Genomic DNA, 16,555 nt, shown 5'->3' with positions numbered 1-16,555 from the left:
GTAAATGCTGTGTACCACGTGGCAGTGTAATTCATCACAACTGTCAGCACCATGTACGTGAATATAGTGTGTGTGTACAGTTTACTGATTGCATCAAACACATTGACTATTTATGTAGTATTCAGACTTGGGGGTGGGGGACACTTTTTTTTTTTAAAAAATCCAATGGTAAATATACCCACATGGCCTTTCTACAGGATCTCTCCATTTGTCAAAGCTGCAGCTCATGCCTCCTCAGGATGGCAGAGCCTCTCAGTCTTGGGCTTCTGATGCATTAGAAGCCCATGAAATCCTCCTGGCAGAGAAATGCAGGGGAGAGGACAGTGATGGACATACAAGTTCTTTAAAGGTGGAATTTTCAAAAGTGCTCACTGTTGACCTAACTCTGCTTCCATTGAAATCAACGCATGTTTTACTATGGACGTCAGTGGGACCAGAGTTAGGCCAAGGATGAGCCCTTTTGATAACCCCACCCTAAGTCCCTTCATTGGCTCCCTTACTCTCCACAGTTTAGCCCTGCCCTATCTTCCCATCCCACTGCAAGGGTAACTCCTGCCTTTGCTCTGCCAGCTTCAAATCACTTCTTTGGCTGCTTCACCCACAAGCCCCTTTGTACTTGCTCCCACATTCCCGTCAAAATCCACAAAGCCACCACCTTATCTTCCCCCTAGTCCCTCCTCAGAGCTCACACCTTCCGTAATGCATACAGGGAATTACTGCTCCTGACTGGCTACGAACTGTACACAGCTAGTCTGGGCTAAAATATCCCAGCACTTGTTACCCGTACTCCCCCATCCCTCCTCCTGCTTGTCTATCTCAGCGACCATGTCTGATCTCTATCCTCTAAGCTCTTTTACTGTGTGTTTATGCCACATCTGGCACTATGGGGACCGAGACTGTTGAGGCCTTCAGGTGCTACCACAATACAAGTGTTTAATACATTCACTTCCCTTCTTACACACACAGCTTGGATTAACCAGTAAAGACTCTCTCCCTTTATTAGTTCAGCAACAATCAGATATATGCAAGAACCCAGGGCATTTTTCTCAGACCCATTTAGACCCATTTACAGGACTGGAATCTGGCGTTTTCTATTTATGTATTGGGCTGGCCTGCAATGACACCTTATTGTCCAGTCTATGACAAAAGATGGGGAAAGGCACTGAAAACCATCCAGTGCCAGACCTATTAGGGTGATTTACCCTATTTAATTAGCAGCCCTTTGGGTCTGTTAAGCCTCCAGGTAAAAATATCACAACGTGTGCATGTTATGACATGTTAGCAACTGTACTGATGGGAAGAAAATGGCACCTTTATGAGCTGCAAGGTAAGTGAGCAGAGTCACACCAGGTGTCAGGAAGCTGTAGAGAATGCCCTTTTGCTCTCAGAACTACTTAGACTGCAGAGGCCCAGCCTAAGTGAGAGAGATTTGAATGTATTATAGGAGAGATGGAAACTTCTCACTGATCATGCCCCAGAGTGCTGCCTTGCCAGAGAAAGATCTGGAAAAACTGCCCACAACTGAGACCAGAATGAAGGAGGAACCTCTCCCAAGGAGGGAGGTGGCAAGGTAAACATGCAGCTACCTCAAAGAGAAAAGGACACACTGGCTTTCCCAAGGCAAAGAAGGAGAACGGCTCACCCCTTAAGATAACATAAGTGCCACCGGGAGAGACTGACCAGTTGAATTACAGGGAACTTCTTCTAAATTTTCAGTTAAACTCAGACAAGTGAGGCCACAATGACTAGCTAGGAATCTAAAAGGGCCCAATGTTCAGAGTAAAGTTGGGGCATTAGGTTTTCAAAAGTGCCTATGTCAATGGGATTTGTTCTCCTAAATCACTTAGGAACTTTTGAAAACCCCTGCAGGAAGAGCCAGAGCAGGTTCAGACAGCTCTTTTCCGCTGTTCCTGACAATGCACATCAAACGGGCACATCAAAGCAGTGGCAGACTCACTGCTGCTGATGGAGGGATGATTGGTAAGTGTCCAAATGAGCGCGCCCTCCAGCAAATTAAGAGTCTGTTTCATTGCTCTGTTTACATAAGGAAAAGATTCCTGAAGATAACTATTAAAATAAGAGTCAGGACCAGGGGACTGCAGCTTTAGGCCAGTAGTTCTCCTTCAGGACTCAGAGAGAAGCAGGCTGAGCCCAGGAGGGTCTGGGGTGGAGGGTTTCTGGTGGCAGACATTGGTCAGAGGGAATGTTCCACTAACACCACTCCTGACCTTTTGTGAAATCCTACAAGAGATTTCTAGCTGAAGGAGCCCTGCCAAAAGGACATGGGATTTGCCTTCGCTGAACAGATGCACGGTTCTCTAGTCTGGCATTCTGTCTCCGGCACCACATGCTATACTGGAGGCTTCAGAGAAAGGAGCTAATGGTGGTTTTAAACTTTTCGGAAATAAGGCACTAAACAGAGGAACAGAGTAACCGGCACAGGAGTGATGAGCTGATCGCCCCCTAACTACTGGGGAAAGGGAGTGAGTCCTGTCTCAGATCCCTGCCACGACCAACTTTTTGACCATGATTCATGTTCCTCTGAAAAAAAGAAACCTCAGGGGTTTTAAATACACAAACTCTACTTGGGCTGGGTTTTGTGCATGTTTTATCTTCTGTGCACTAGTGTCCGTGTCTTAGTCTATACAAGTATGATCTGGGGCGTGTGTGTGTGTGTGGCCTATAGATTCTTCACAGGTCAAACTCAACTGGGTGTGTAAGAAGGAAAATGAATTTGTTAAACATTTATGTTGTGGTAGCACCTAGAGGCTTCATGGGAGTAAGTCCCATTCCTGTCTCATGTTCCTGGTCAAATTTTCAAACAAGGTTCCAGTCGGGGGGCAGGGATAGCTCAGTGGTTTGAGCACTGGCCTACACCCAGGGTTGTGAGTTCAATCCTTGAGGGGGCCATTTTAGGGATCTGGGGCAAAAATTGGGGATTGGTCCTGCTTGAGCAGGGGGTTGGACTAGATGACCTCCTGAGGTCCCTTCCAACCCTGATAGTCTATGATTCTATGATGCTGTCATGTGCTGACAGGACAGGCACAGCTGTGGTGAGAGCAGGTGGAAGGGAAGGCAGAGATGGCAACTGGCAAACAATCCTGAAGGAGCAAGTGAGAATGGTGCTGTGGAGAGGAGAGGATATGGCGGCGGGCATGTAAAAAAGGAACTTGTAAGCAGCGACAGACAAGAGCTATAAAAAGTGTCAGAGGAGAAGATCTTCAGAGTATAAGTCCTGGGAGGAATGCAAGAAAGATGGGGGGCAGGGGAGTAGGTGACAAGGAAGTGGAATGAACAGGAGAGCAGACTGGTGAATGCAGAGAATGTGGGTGGGATGTTGGGGACTATGAGACCTTGTACATTAAAGAGTTAACAGGAACACAACTATCATTGCTGTGCTTAAAGCACAAGAGTGAGAATCAGGCGCTCCGGGTTCTATGTCAATTTCTGCCACAACGGGGGGTAGTTCTCTCTTCTGGGGGCAGCAGCAAGGCTGTCTGTTGCTGTCTGTAAAACACGGTGAGCTCTTTGGACAGAAGGCGCCATTCTAGTACAAAGCAACCGGTGGTGACTTTGACATTTGACCTCAGCTGTGATGAATGAGGAAGCACAAAGCACTAAGAGGAGCACTAAACAAGTAGAAACGTACCCAGACCAGTCTGACTCAAAGGCTCAAGACAAATGTGTGTGCACTTGACAAACATGCACTCTGGTGGTCAGCTTCTGCACTGACTTCCACAGTGAACAGCCTCCTGGAGCCAGTGGGGTTCCCCTTAACTTATCTAAGGCTGCCCGAGGGACGCTTTCCCCCAGGATTAACAGCAGGCCCTGGAATGTGGATGTTTACTGCCAAGATGGCATCCTCCCAGTCTGTGCTCCCTGTTCTCATTCTCCCTGCTTTCCATTCAGGTGACCCTATTTCTCTCCATTCAGGTCTCTTCTCTCTCCACTGGGAGTAGAGGGGAACAGCACGGGAATGGAAGTTGCAGGCCCCCTGATCCAGCCCTACATAAGCACGCTCACTCGCTGCTGAGTCTGCAGGTAAAACCATGCATCTTCCCACCCTGCTCCCACTGTGGTCCTTAAGGAAAGCAGCTGTGGAGTCAGTTCACACGTCCAGGCGTGCAGGCTCCAGCAGAGCCCACCTAGTTCAAGCTTCTGTCCTCTGCTCAGCCCAGTCTTGGGCAACCTTCACAGACACCCTCACCTCCCGTAGCATGAAGCTTTCTGGGAAGTGGGAGAATGGGGAGAGGGAAGAGGACAAATGGCGGCAAAACACAATGTAAACGGGAAAGGGGGAGAAGAAGAAAAGAAAAAAACAAGAGAGGAAAAGAGTGACAGCAGCCACTGTCAGGATCTGGTATGAGGGGACAACACACACCTGTCCACTAATTTACGCCAAAATTTAGTTCTCTCCCCTTCTCCCCTTCATGCAGATCCCCCCAGCTCTCTACTTTCCCTGCCATCCCCTCCCCAGCCCCCTGACTTCACATTCAATTAGCTTCAGGAACATTTGCTACAGGAAGATGCTCAGAATGTATCAAATTAACGCATTATGAAAATACAGTCAGGAAATGTCCATCTGATCCTTATTCAGTTAACAGGAGATGATAGAGTGTGGATGTCAAGCTAGAAGCAGGGGACAGTGTTCTACCTAGACATATGTTTTCTGGGCCACGGTGTCATATCATCTTCCAAACGCTTCTGCTGCCAATCTCCATCACCTCTTTCTGCTTTCACCCTTGTTTATACCTTCAGAGAGGGGATAGGAGGGAGATAAGAGACAGTGAAAGTACTCCTCCCTATTACTCTTAAAGAACATGCTCGTTCTTGGCATGACAAGGCCAGCATAGACCAATGAAATTTTTTTCTCCAGGATAGCTACAAATGGCCTGTGGCTCCTATTACATCACTTTCCTTTCCCAGCTGTTTTCATAGCGACCCCTTCCTTTACTGACACTTTTCTACTATCTGAGACCTTACTGGGATCCCAAGGAGAAAGGCCAAAAGTCACTATTATTAGAAGGGTGGATTAATTACTGTGAATTAAGGGCTAGATTTTCAAAACTGACTAATGATTTTGGGTACCCAACCTGAGACACCTCAAAAGGGCCTGATTTCCAGAGGGTGAGTGGCTCACACATCCTGAAAATCAGACCTCTTTCAGGTGTCCATTTGGGCCCTCAAAAATCCAGGCACTGGAAATGAGTAGTCACTTTTGAAAATGTAGGCCTTAGCCCTTGTTTCTGTTCATGAACAGATCCTAAGCTCCAAGAACACAGTAGTTATTTATAAATATTCCCCAGATCGTTTGGAGAAACAATTTTCAGCTCACTAACTCCATTTGCTAATCTTTATTCACATACTATTATTTCTGTTCCTTGATTAGATGAAAGAAAAGGAGTACTTGTGGCACCTTAGAGACTAACCAATTTATTTGAGCATAAGCTTTCGTGAGCTACAGCTCACTGCATCCAGATACATGCAAATAATAAACACTGATTCTAATTTAACTGTCTAAAACTATGCCCATGTTGTGGCTGAAAGAACACTAGCATCAACAGTCTTTAGCAGGGCACTAACACTGTTTCCCTAGCTGATGTGCATGAAGTTATCATCCTGAGATCCATGCTACAGTCTAACCCCACTGGTGCATAGGTAGGATATGTTTAGCACAGTTTAGTAATGGAGTCTCCGGGGGAAAAACACCACAGCCGTCCATGATGCACCGCGGAAGCTGAGCTGGCATGTGTTCAATGCGTCAGCTGTGGTGTGGACAGGCCCTAATAGAGATGGAGTCCATAAGTCCAACAAGGGCTGAATGTGCTCCAGATAATGAGCTGCACATCACCCAGCTCTCCACTCTTGCTCATTTAAGCAGAGAACCTCTGAGATTCCACTTTGAGCAAGCGAGGGAAAGTAGCTGAGCGAGCCTGCTTAGATCTATTTTTATATACCTTCTCCATCTGTTCCTCTCCACAGCTGGCAGAGCCTGGGACTGCAGCGTTAGATCTTCATAACAAAAGCTTCCTTATGAAACATGGGGCACTCCTCTCTCCCCACCGGGTTTGGTTGGCTGGGGCAATCTATTTTGGGAGACACAGATGGCATACCCATCTTCTCACTGAGCAGCAGAGAAGAACAAGCAAATGCTAGCCAGTGATAAATGCTCAGCCAAATACAACATTTTCACCACATCAAGGGTCTGACAAACCCACAGAGCCTGGGGGCGGAGTTCATGGCTTGGGCTGACACACAGGTCCCATCAAGGGGAATGGGATTCATGGGTGAGTCTGAGTTACTGGACAGTTTTCACTAGTATAAAGGCTTTTGAAAGGCATAAAGACATAGCGGAACGCTCCCTGCCATGGTACCTTCATAGCACAGAGCTGAATGTCCCAGCTCCATCCTGTCTGTTATTTGATTCTGCTGATGCTATGTCCTGTGTTTATTTCTTTTGTGCAAATATCCAGGCGGGGGGTGGGGGGACCAGGTTTGACCTGCTGGAAAGCCATTGCATCCCTAACTGCAGCACTGACCAAAAATCAGTGAAGAACTACATGAGGCAGCTTCTACCTACCTTAGGATGCGCAGAAGCAAGGGGAAGTCAAAGGCTGTGGATCTTGAACGAAAACAGGTTCCTGTGCATCTCATCTTGAAGGTGATGTCAGCAGCTGTGTCTATTCAGGGAGAAAAACAGGGACACACATTTTAACACTGAGATATCTGACACACAGAGCATCGGATCAAATTGAAAAACAGCAAATGAATTGCTAAACACCTAGGGATCTCCCTTCTTAGACAGGCAGAACATGGCTGTACTGGGGGCAGAGTAGCACTTCTATCAGGGCCTGATTCATAAAAAGGCCTTAATGTAAATGAGATCCAGGCCCTCAACATTTAGCCTTGCTGGTTCTGAGCTATCTGCATTTTACAGACCTGCAGGCCCAAAGGCCAGAGCAGCTTGACCCGGGGTTTGAAGGGAAGAGAAGGTTAATCTATCGTTACAAGGGTTCCATGCTGAATACACCATTTTCCAGAGTGAGAGGTGAATCGAAGATCCCTATGGGGGGAAATGAAACAGAAGGTGATATCAACCTGCCGACACCGCATCTCACACTTGAGTGGTACAATGAAATCTTACTGTGAGATTGTTTCTGATGGTCATCAAGAAGGCCATGCTGCATTAATATCATGGGAGGTGCAATCATCCTGGGGATCTCTGATAACATAGGGTATGCTGTCTGGATCTCGTTTTGTGGAAAGCGTTAAGTTTTGACATCATTTTAAAATGCAGGAATCAGTATGGAAAGGAAACTCCTTGGGGAGCAGGTGTTAAGAGACAGCAGCCAGCTGAAAACTGCCTTTTAGACAACTGCTATCCACAGAGTTGGGGGCAGATCTAAAGAACACAAAACCCTGGTTTTTGGTTACACACATGTATGTTGCATTGGTTAGTTCTGCAGATTGAAAGGCTTTAGTGCGAATGAGAGATATTACTGTGTATTTCCTCTGGAAAGAAATCAAGATGTTGGGTCTGATGAATTCAGAAAGACACAGCTGTAGGACAAGCAGCTGGCCTTAGGCTTTGTTTATGGTGTTGAGCTATTAGTAATGGGAGAAGAGAATTTTTTTATGCCACCTTTAGCATCGTCTCCTGTTGAAAGTAAAGGAGGGTCTCTGGAAGGGGTTGATGTTCTCCCTCCCCCTCCCCTTCTGTTCATGTCTTCAGAAGAGATTTAGAGAAAGGCAGGGAATACCTACATTATTGTGCCAATCCCAAATGGTAAGCACCTTAGTAATGAAGGAGCCAAGAGTGTGTTGCTGCAAGGTGTGAGCACCCCTTTGGCAGGTATGAAGCACCCTCATCTCCTATCAAAATCAGTCTCTGATGCTGAAGGCACCTTACAGGAGATGCGCAGCACCTTTGGAGCTAGGCCCCTGGGTATAAAGCTGGGCATGAAGATCCCAGTTCAGCTCTGGGGTTACACTCTCATTGGCATCACTGGAAAGGGGAGGCCATTTGTGCTAGGGCTGAATTTGGGGGAGGAGTGGGCTGTATAGACATATGTGGATGCAGCCGAACGTTTGAATTTGCTTGTTAACATACCTGTGTCTGTAGGTTCACAGCCAAAGCAGCATCATTTGATTACCCATCACAATGAGGTCTTCAGCATCCCAAAATACAGAGAAGTTTTCCAACATGTTCTGGACTATTGTACTCAAAGAGATGTGTGGGGGTTACTTGCCCACAGTAATGCTTGTTCTCCGAACATATTGCCCCCCAGAGCCTCACTGTAGGGTCTACCTAGAGGCACCCTCCCTGAGCTGGGTGACTAATGATCCCTGCTGGTGTAACAGCAGCATGTCTCTCCCCAAGGATCATCTGCTCTTGCTGCAGTGTCCAGAGAATAGCACTTGGTGTCAGCTCAGGAATGTGTCATTAGTTGTAGCTCCACTTCCTGACACAAGGGAGAGTCAGTAAAAGGCACCGGATCTCTCACTTATAATTCCACACCCAGTGCTGCAGATGGTTAAAAAAGGAGTCTCTGTAACAACAGGTTGGTTAGAGTAGGTCAGTGATAACCAGCCTTATTACACTAGAGCACCACATAAACTGAAGCACAACCTTGTGGGCCAAACAGAGTCTACATATTTTAATAAGATTTGAAGTCACCTGGACTGATTTATATTTTACGTTCAGCTTGTTTCATATGTATTTAGATAGACAACACTGTACATAGACAATGTGTACACACTTGTGTAAACTAAAATGATGTAAACACGACGACAAAACGCTAATGAATCAGCTGTTAGTATATTATGGTGAAGCCTTATGAAATTCTCTGGTGGACCATATACGGCCTGCAGGCTGTAGGTTGGGCACCCCTGGAGTAGGTGGTGGCTCTGCCATTCAAACTGATCTGTGTGTCTGCATGGGGCTTGGTCAACATTGACTTACTGTGTGTAGCGTGGAACTTAACTGTGACCATTTTTGGTCTCCATGAAAGTCTCCTGTCCATAATTTCCATAGGATGCTATGTGGCCAGCTGGCAGCTTCTTTTACTTGTTTCTTACAAATGGATCTTTGGTTTGAGGCAATCCATTCGAGAATGAAGTATTCATCCAAAAAATAAGACAGTGCTTAGACAGTGCTGCTGTGTGGAGCATTTCTGTACGTAGCTAAGAAGTTGACCAGTTTTTCTTCCATGTCTTCTGTTGCAGTTTCCATTGATACAGTAAATCCACACGTCAGGAAAACACAAGATCAATCTCCAATGGCAAGCATTTCTGTCTGGGTTCATGTTTGTGGGCACACCCAAGTGACCCAGAGCACCATCCAAGTTTGCTCCTGATTCACAGTGCTGGTTCAAACTTTTCAGTTCTGCCAGAAACATCTACGGACTTTACAGATTGCTTATTCTGTGGATGGAACCAGAAATATTTTCATTGGGACAGCAGTATTGGAGACAAATGTCTTCATGAGTTAGCTGCAATCACCATATAACTCTTCTTCTTTGGCTTTAGTGGTACTATAAGTACACACAACAGTCCACAAGTTCACTTATGGCTCAAAAGGGATAATACACAATTAGCATCAAGAAACTGCTCCAGTATTTCGTTATATGATTCCCAGCCCTCTTTATAAAGATCCATATGTATCAGAACCCCAGCCACCATGTCTAGGACCAGACAGATTAGGCACACTCTTACTTATGCCAATATTTAACAGAAGAGGGGATGTGGCAGGAATTCATCCAAAAGCTAGCAAGTCTTAAAGCTACAATTCATGCTGCTTGCTATGAGCCAAGTTTTCCAAATGACTGAACGATTTAATATCAGTGGTGTCCATTGTGCAGCAAGGGAAGGGCTGTTTGGAAGGAATGAAGGCAGGAAGCAATAATGGAGGAGTTTTGTTTAATCCTCAGAGCTGCTGAGCACCTGCGACTTTCAGTAATTCCGAGGACTGGACTCGGCCACAGGGGCTGGAGGGTCTCCACCCCACCAGCTTTCAGACCACTGAGAAAACTATTGGTTTGTTCATTAGTTTCTGTTTATGGCTCAGTTTTAAAGGCAGAATCAGCACAGAGTCGAAGCAATCTTCTCCATCCAGGATCAGCAGCAACAGACACATGCACACACCAAATGCAGTGCCTCTCTCCTACAGAAGGCAGCTTCAGCACCTACCACAGCTTAGTCCTTTAACATGCCTCTGAAATAGGCATTTAAAGTTAAACAGAATACATTGCTAAGCAGAACATTCTGCCAAGTCCTGCCACCAGGACTGCATGTTATAGGGCACTTGCCAACTCCTTAGTCAATTTTATTTATTATAGTCTAGGAAAGGTCACAAAGAATCTCAAAAGATAAAAATCTGTTTCTGTCAGGCTGCCTTCCTTATTTTCATTGGCCCAGGCCTCTGCGTTCCACACTAACAATAACAGGATACAGGTTCAAGAGGCACTATCAGCGCAGCACACACTTAAATGGTCTGGGTTTATTTTTCATTCCTTGTATAGCTGATCCTTACTGCTCAATTCTCTGTTCATTAGATTTCTCTTGGATAAGATTACCATAAAGTATAAGAGCCTGACGCCACCCTAAAACCCAAACACAGACACATTAGACATTTGCAGCCCAGTGAGTGCCAGCTCCCTTCCAAAGGATGCAGCTGCAAGTCCTTAGTCCAGATGTAAACTCACCTGTCTGGGGCATCCTTAGTCCAGATGTAAACTCACCCGTCTGGACTATCCTCAGCTCTCATAGGGACATTTTACACTGCAGTTCCCATGTCCATACTTTTCTGAAGTTGCAAGACCATTTTAGTGTCTCTATCCCTTACCCTCCTGTCCCTCAGAACCATCCTAGCTGATACCAACCGCTCCACTTGGCTGAGAACACCTCTTGCAAGGTACCTGAAATCATCTTTGTAATGCTCTCCTGGATTCTGAGCAGAAGCTTCCTGTCTCCCTGCAGGATCTTACATGGGACAGTTCCTACCGTGTAGGATCAAGGTGCCAACTTGGCTGGCACTGCACACTGCAGCCCTCTGATCCCATCCTGCTCCTGTTGTGGATCTCAAACTCAGTCTGTCTGTCAGTGGCTTTAAAAGGAAGAGTTGCTTCCCTGTAGCACCAAAGTGCTGAGCTTGCTTCCCTTACAGGCACGTGAGGCTTTCCCCTCAGCTGCATATTTAAACTGGGATTTTCAAAGAAGCATAAGGGAGTTAGGCATGAAGGTCAATAGGAGCAGTACGTGCCTAACTCCCATAAGCTCTCCTTTGAAAATCCCACCACCACCCCCATTTTATGAGGAGAGAACATTAATCTCAGATATTTTAAGTGCCCATCATTGCACACACATTGTCCTCAGGGGAGTCAAAGAAGGGATGGGGGGAAATACGGTCCTCTAACTACTCATTATAGGTATGTCTACACCCCAAATTAAGGTGTAATTGAGGTTGCTTTCATCTTGCTAGTGTAACAATAGCAGTGAAGACACAGTGGCACAGTCTGTGACAGGTCAACAACCCACGTATGGACCCAGGTTTAATCCTCACTCCAGAGCAGGGACTTGAACTCAGAGCTTCCCCCCACCCCAGCGAGAAGGCTACAGGCTAGTCTGGAGTGTATTGCTCTCAATCTTGCCTGTTGAAGCTGTTCCACTTCGTATAAATACTTAAGTGTTCATTGGGCCAGAGCAAGTGAGCATGACTATAGCCTGGTGATTAAAGCACTTACCTGAGAGCTAGGAGATGTGGATTCAAATCCCTCCTCTGAACCAGGCAGAGAGAGCAGCCCACCCCAGAACAGCCGGTCACCTGGGGGTTAGGATGCTCACCTGGGAGGAGGGATGATTGGGTTCAGCCCCTGCTCCAGAGTGGGGATTCAAACCTCTGTCTCCCACATCCCAGGCAGGTGCCCTAACCATTCTGCTAAAGCCTCCAAAGGGAGGGAGGGAGGCAGGCACACGCACACAGTTTGCTGGCCTGCGAAAGGTTTTTCCCAACCAAAACTAATCAGGTCAAATTCATGAATCGTTTCAGGTCGATTGAAACAGCATTCTTCAGCGATTAAGCTACGTGACTGAAAAATTTCATCCACTTCTCTTGCTGAACCCCTTCACCTGCCACAGACTTCAGTCTGAAATCAGGGGGAGCTGAGGGGGCTCTGGACTTTTATTGGTTCAGTCCCTAAGAGAACTACCGATGGGCTCCTAGACCAGGGAAGAACCAGGTAGGGAAATTGCATTAGTGATAGCTTTAGGATGCTGGCTGTTGGCTAATACCAGCACCACCACCTTGGGCACACAGACGTTGGAGATGGAAAAAACACTCAAGATCATCTTGCCTCCCCATTCGAAGGGCAGGTCATCGTCTCTCACAAAGCATGTAACATATTAAACTGTTACTGGGGTAGATCTCAGCCCGGGACTACAGTGAAAGCACTGTGAAGTCCCTTTGTTTTCTGCCTTTGCCTATGCTGCTTTGGATGAACGAGCCAAGCTGTGGGTCTTGAAGGTTAGATTTCCTGAGCAAGCCAATTGTGTTTTAAACTGGGTGCTCTCTTTGTTCTCCCAAGGACTCAGCTTTCTTCCTGCAGGACACATACTGCCATTGTTCCTCCAGGTACTCCCACTGTACTTGGGCAGGTTCCCATTGTTCCTCCAGGTACTCCCGCTGTACTCCAGCAGACTCCCATTGTTCCACCAAGCTCTCTCTCTTTGATGCTTCAGAACAAAACACAGTGTTTGTGAAAAACATTTTCAATTTCACTCTTGACTGAGCAGGTCAGGCCTTGCTTGCCCTGAGTCCACAGGGACACCAGCTCACTTCATCACCTCCTGCTACCTGATGTTATGGATCATATTCACTTTCACTAAGCCCCCCTTCCTGGCTGCCAGCGGAGGGGATGTGGACACAGTTCTTTCTGCAGCCTGTCAATGCTGTCCCACACCAGCCTGAGAGGCAGAAGAGGGGTCACTCCCTCCTTAGAATTCCCAGCACTAGCAAAAGGCCAGGACTGGAGAGGCAAGGATGGTGCAGATCAGGATTGAGGTGTATTGACACAGCCATATGGGGATCCAGCAATGGAATAACAAGGGCACTGCAGGCCGGAGGTCCAAGGTGCATTGAGGTGCACTGATAAAGTAGGGGCACCCAGCCAGACGGGAAGTGCGTGCTAAAGTCACAGCTGGCAGGGTTGTCTAATGGTCCAGGTGGTTTCCCCACTCAGGTGTCTGGCTATTTAACAACTTGCCATATGCCATGACAAGACCCTGTACCTTGGCCAAACCACACAGTATGCCACTCAGGCAGACAATGTACAGATATTACATAGCACATTAATGTTATTCCTCCCGGTGCCAGGATAACAGATCCCAGTGAACCAGGGATGCAAAGGGCTTCTAGCCTCTGTCTGGGTCTGTCATCTTGGAGCATGTTAATACTTTCAGGGAAAGTCTAACAGAAGGAGCCGGAGATGGGAAGAGGGCAGAGGAAACGCTCTTCCAGGATGAGCCCAGCAGAAATGCTCACAATAATACATTGTTAAACAAAACCAGAGGGCGGGCCAGCTTCTGCAGCCCAGGACACAAAGGCACTCACACGCCTTTAGAAATATATTTTATTATTTTAATGCTCATTTTAAAAAAATGTAACCAAGACATTACACTCAGCATCACCAGCAGCGGGCTCCTCAGTTCCCGGCTGTCTGATGACTCATCACATTCTAAACCATTGGTCGATGCACTTAAAATATAATTACATGCACAGAATCCACCCCCTCTTCTCCCACTCCTAAGTGATAGACATTGATAGAGGGAAAGGGGGAGCAGCCAATATATCATTTATAAAACATTTAAATTAAAAGGGTAAGAGATACCACATATGCACTGGGGTGTTTGGGTCCCCTTGCCCCACGGGTCAGTGGGAAGGTGTAATACAAGATGGAGATGATGGTTCTGAGAAGCAGAGGAAAGAGGAAAAATTCTCCTGTGAGTGGGAAGGAGGCAAGGAGTGAATGCAACAGTTGCTCTGGGATAAAAAGGATCCATTCCTGATTTTGGTACATTGTGGCTTGAACTAATCTAACTTCCAAAGTAAGGCTGGGAGGTACAAGAAACAGATTCAGGCCTGATTCTTGCATTCTAGGCATTTGGGGCCCAGATTGTCTTCTCACACCAATTTCCCACTGGTGAAACTTCATTTTAGTTACTCCTGATTCATGCTGGTGAAAGGAAGATCAAAATCAGACCTTTGACCTCTTCCACTCAGCACTGGAGCGAGGTGCCAGGGCCGATTCTCCTGCCAATGGTAACTATGGAGAGGACTGATCTTTAGGCAGCTTCCTTATCAAAGAACGATGGAGTATTCTACAGCTGTGATGGCACACCCTGCTCAGTAGCACTGCTGTTATTTGGTTAGCCATTCCTGTAGAATATTGTTAGGTTATTTATTTATTTTTAAATAAGGGCTCATCAGATGTAGATCAAGAAGAAAGGCCTTTGCTACATCTGGACGTTCTAAGAAGATGAGCAGCATCTGTGAAGGGGGAGCCCCCCCAAAATCTGTTCTGCCTCAGCCACATAATGACCAGGTGGGAACAATCAGCTACACCTGCTTGGGGAAATCAAGCATAAATATGGAAAGCATGGGTTATCCAGGATAGCCATTCCACCTGTGTGTGCCCCCGTAACCCACAATGCATCTCTCCAAATCTTCCAGCATGTTCCTGTCCCCTGAATGCCCCAGAATCCTCCAGCACACTTCTGCCCCCCACCCGAGCTCTCCAAAATCTCCCTATTTTTTCCAAACCTGTCCCTAAACACAAGCATTCACTCACTGACCAGCACAAATTACAAATTCATTGGTAAACACTCATTGTCTGAAATAGCTCTTCCTGTTTCTTTCCACCAATTTTCAAGTGTCATCTGTCATTCAAACGTCTTGGTCTTGTCGATACATAGCTTTCTGCTATTTAACTCTGCAATTGTACTATTCACACAGTCCGTCTGAACCATGCTATACAGAATAAAGTTGTGACGCATTGTGCGCACACAACCAGACAGCACGCTATCAAGCAAAATGCCCTAAGAATGGCTCTTGATAAACTCAATCCTCGCAATCAGCCAGAACCTCGTCTAAAACTGTGCAAGGAAAATAAACGCTGGAATTTGCTAGTCTCTTGGGAATGATGAAATTCATGGAATCTTCCTCACACAGAATCAGACAGAATCAGACAGACAGAATCTGTGGGGAGAGGGACATTTTTAGAAGAATAGTTCACTGAACTGGAACAGACTCCCTCTAGCCCCTACCTCCTTCCCAGTGGCCCAATCCCCTGCATCTTGGCTTCCCTAAGAGTCTTCTGCTCCTTCCCTGATTGCCACCTCCATGCTCCCCCGCCCCCCGCCCCAGGCTCCTCTTCTTCCGAACAGCTGTGTTTCATCAGCTAACCATTCTCCACTGCAAAGGAAGTGAGGAGGATGTGGGAGGGGGAGAAGCACATCATCTTTGACCTTTGTATTGACCACTGATTTTTGAAGTTGAGAGAAGAGTGGTATAACAGATAGATAGTTGAAAAGGACAGATAGAAGAGTCAGGAGAAAAGCATATACTTTGCACAGAGCTCCTCTTCTCTGGCTCTCCTCAGACTCTCGGCCTAAACAGCCATCAGATTACGGTGGTGATGCCCAGTGTTGCCAATCACAATCAAATAAAGAGCCTCACAATGTGTGATGGTTTTGCTACAGCCCCAGCTCCTGGAGTCACGTTCTCACATTCAAATCTGTACTTCCAATTCACAAATATGGAGACAAACCTGAAAACATGAATCTGAAAAAGGATCAAAAAGAGGAAGGCAAACAAACAGAACCCAAAATGCCTTGCTTTTTAAAAATCTTGTAGTATTTGGGGACCTGACTGATGATTTTTCAGTGCTTAGGGTTGGCAGCACCTTGACAGGGAGTCCAATACTGTGTCTGTGGAGTTTGCTGTCAACGTCACTATGTGCTAGCAACGCTGGCTCCTAAAGCTATTGATTGCCCGTTTAACATTGTCCAGTGAGCATAGGGACACTTGTGTCCAACCAGTGCTCCTGAGCATGGCAGCCCTCATCTGCTTGTCTGACATTTCCCCAGCAAGATATCCCGAAGGTCCACCCCTAACACATATCAGCCGAAAGACAGACGGGTGTAATCTGATGGGCTCCATGTCATCTCCTAGTCATCTTTTCTGGATGATGATGATAGCATCTACAAATCCCAATCATGGACCAGGAACCCATTGTGGTAGTCGCTGTATGAACCTGGAACAAAAGATGGTCCCTGCCCCAAGGAGCTTGCATCATCCATAAATCCTTACAAGCTGAGCTGCCCTCTGCCTGGGGAAGGGATAACAATCTAGTGCAAGCTCCCCCAGTCCTGCCCACAACCCGTGAATCAATCCCAGCCTCAGCTTCCCTTCAGCTTTGGGGGCTAGGGAGACCCCATTTCCTTTCAGCTCTGCATGTTAACAATGAAAGAACATTTGACACAGCTGGTTGAATGCCCTGAA

The sequence above is a fragment of the Natator depressus genome, chromosome 15, assembly GCF_965152275.1.
Source record: "Natator depressus isolate rNatDep1 chromosome 15, rNatDep2.hap1, whole genome shotgun sequence".
Taxonomy (NCBI): Eukaryota; Metazoa; Chordata; order Testudines; family Cheloniidae; genus Natator; species Natator depressus.
This window is presented reverse-complemented; position numbering follows the sequence as displayed.